Source organism: Nannospalax galili, unplaced genomic scaffold (assembly GCF_000622305.1).
Source record: "Nannospalax galili isolate Female #2095 unplaced genomic scaffold, S.galili_v1.0 scaffold540, whole genome shotgun sequence".
NCBI lineage: Eukaryota > Metazoa > Chordata > Mammalia > Rodentia > Spalacidae > Nannospalax > Nannospalax galili.
The window spans coordinates 3,054,581-3,058,135 of NW_008348613.1; positions in this window are offsets into that span (position 1 = coordinate 3,054,581).

Here is a 3,555-nt window from a genome sequence, read left to right on the forward strand (position 1 = left end):
TATATATATATAAAATTTGATGGAAATGTTTACGTCAATTGAGATTTTTAGCTTTGAGGAGAAAAAAGGTTGAAAATCACATAAAAAAGCATTTGAAACTAAATAACTGAGTTTATTGAATATAACAATCAGATGCTTTACAAGTGGTCTAATGAGCTGAGGACTACAGAGGCAAAAGGAAGAACTTTTAGGGGAAGTTCCGAGTGAGTCAGAAGATGGAAGAAATACCCTGCCTGAGAGGGAGTTAAGAATCACTTCATGACTGTCCATCTGGAAAGATTTGGAAGAAGCCTGCAGGGGGAGGGGAGAGTCCCTAACAAGATCAATGGACAGTCTTCCTGCCCTGAGGCTCTGAGACCCTGTAGGCAACTTGCTTAAGAGACTGTGCAGGGGACTGTGTGTCATCATGGCTTAGCAGTCGTTGATTTTATCTTTTGCAAGATCCCTTGTATAATGAGATGTTTAAAATTGTTCTAAGTTTCAGTTGTTATTTTTATTCCTAAAGGGAACATGAAAAAGAAAGAAAACAAAACCACATTTGTACAAAAGAATCTTATCTCATAATTTATAAGAATATATATTTATATGTATAAATACATATATATCATTGATTCTGTACATTAATCTATTAAATCATGTCATTACATTTATCCAACCTCTTGCTCATCTGGAAAGATTTTTTTCTTTAAGCTTCTAAGAGTCTTTAATGTGAACCAATTAAAACATTGTAAGTTTCTGTTTTCTTTAAAAGGAAGTAACTTCAGCCATTAGAAAATTTAAAATTTGAAATCTGAATACTAAAAAATTGCAGAAAATGTAAAGTGGAGTTATCAACACTATTTTCTATTCATTATGCCTTGTAATCAGATTTGCCCCCTGCCTGGAACTTATTCAGCATTGCCAAGTCATGTGTAATCAGATGTATTGTGAAGACAGAGCCAGTTTTCTGGTGATTGAAGTGTAATTGTGGAGGAAACTTTATAAAGCCATGTAACCTATTGACCATTTTAAAATAGTGCTTTGCTTAATTAATTTATTCAGATTTACTGTTTGGTTATTTTATTTTTCAATCCTAGAAAATGATTTTCTGTTCTAGTTTGTAATAAAGTACTAAAGTTATTAATTCTGTAATCAACATCTTTTCCATGGCTGAAGTCCTCCAATCCTGACTCACTCTTGCTGAAGTCCTTTCTCTGCTGTTGGGCTGTCAGAGAACATACAGGCTGACTTTCCAGTCTTGTTTTTAAAAAAATTCTTTCCCAGGGGGCTGGAGAGATGGCTCAGTGGATAAGAGCATTGACTGTTCTTGCAAAGGACCCAGGTTCGATTTCCAGCACCCACATGGTGGCTAACAATCATCTGTAATTCTAGTTCAGGTGATATGATGCCTTCTTCTGACTTCCCTGTGCAGTGCATGACACAGGTGCACTTAAACAAATGCAAGCACTACACTCATACACACAAAATAAAAATAATAAATAAAATATTAAAAATCCTTTTCCATAACATTTCAATAAAAATTCTTTCATAGATTACATTAGAATATGAACTATCAGCTTTTTCTAAAGTGGAAGGAAGTTTCCCTTGCTTTTTTTCCTCTTATATCCGGTCTGTGGTCATCAGTATTCCTTTCCATCAACCCGATCAACTTAATTCTAGAAATAGAAGGCCATGACTAGCACATCTTTTTGTACCCCTTCTCCATAGTTCTAAGCACAATGCATGACAAAAATTCTGTAATAAATTCTGTAATAAATATCATAAGGTTCAGTCTGACTTATCTAATGTTTTTATGGGTACTTGCCCTAAATAAATTTATCATTTAGGGTAGTGAACATTGATGCAAATGATTAAATAAAAATCGTAAATTCAGAACTTATTTGAATAAACATGTTGGTGAAAAATACAATAGTTATTTGCTCTAATGGCTAGCACACAACACCAAACAACAGATTAGTTGATTTAATTTTATTTTTCATCTGAATTCAGTTAGACACTCAATTGTAGGTAAAAATTTTTAAATGGCAATAATTTAAACAGGGTGGAAATATTTCTATTGTTTAAGGCCAGGATTTTCTTTCAATTCAAGAATGAGGAGCAAAACTTTAAGAATAGAAATAACTGCCATTTCCTCCAAAACCCCTCAGTTCCTCAGAGTCTACTCTGACTATGGTCCAAATCCATTCACAGATGTCAGATAGCTTAGAGATCAAGTTCCCAAAATATTTTAAAAAATGATAGTTATCTTTCAAAAGTGTATAATTTAGTGTATTTTAGTATAGACTGAGCACTGTAGAACCATTGCTAACATCAGGACATCTTTATCACTCCGGCAAGAAACACTGCACTCATTAGCAGCATCTCTCCCTTGTCCCCATTCTGAGTCTCTGACAACATCCTACCAGTCTATACTCTGCTCATATGTTTGATTATTCTGTACATTTTGCATAGCTAGCACCACTCAATGTATAGTATATTGTGTTATATCTTTAGTATAATACCTTTAAGGTTTATCTTGTGATAAGAACCAGTTCTTCATTTAAAAAAAGAAAGATTTTATTAAATTTTTGTGAATTTCAGGGCTGGAGAAATGGCTCAGTAGTTAAAAGCACTGGCTGCTCTTCCAGAAGACCTGATTCCCAGCACCCACATGGTGGCTAACAACAGCCCACAACTCCAGTTCCAGGGATCCATTGCCCTCTTCTGGCCTCCAAGGCTTTGCATGACATGGGTGCACTTACATACAAGCAAGCCAAACACTCATATACATAAATAAAAATAAATTTTTAAAAATTTAAATTGTTGTGAATTTCATATAACATATTTTGATCATAGTTGGACTCCCTCCCCTAGCTATCTGCATGTTCCCTTAGAACCCCTGCCTGGTTTCATGCATGTATTATATATTTAAATATTTTATTACTTTTATTTTTGTGTGTTATGAGTGCATTGCCTCCATATATGTAAGTACACCCATGTTGTGCAATGCCCATGGAGGTCAGAAGAGAACATGGAATTCCCCTTGAACTGGAATTATCAACAGTTGTTAGCTGCCATGTGGGTGTGGGATCCAACCCAGGCCTTCTGGAAGAGTAGCCAGTGCTCTTAACACTGAGTCATCTCTTCAGTCCCATATATTTTTAAGGCCTATCTAGTCAAACTTGTGTCCTCAAACGTTCTTCAATGTAGGTCCATTCACTGGAGCCTGGTCACATCCAAAGTCACACCCTTAAAGAAGACTGAATATAGACTGGAAAGATGGCTCAGCCATTAAAGGTTCAGGCTCACAACCAAAAAAAAAAAAAAATAGTACTTCAATTTTTATGGCTATATAATATATCATTTTGTTCACATATATTTTGTTTATTCTCTCAGTTGATGGACAGTTGCATTACTTCTGGATTACTATGAATAATACTACTGTAAACATTTGTGCACAAGGTTTGGTGTGGATTTATTTTTAACTCTTCTGTGTAAACAAATAGGAGCACAATTTCTGGGTTATATGATGACTATGTTTAACTTTCTGAGAAAATGCCAAAAACCTTTCTCAAG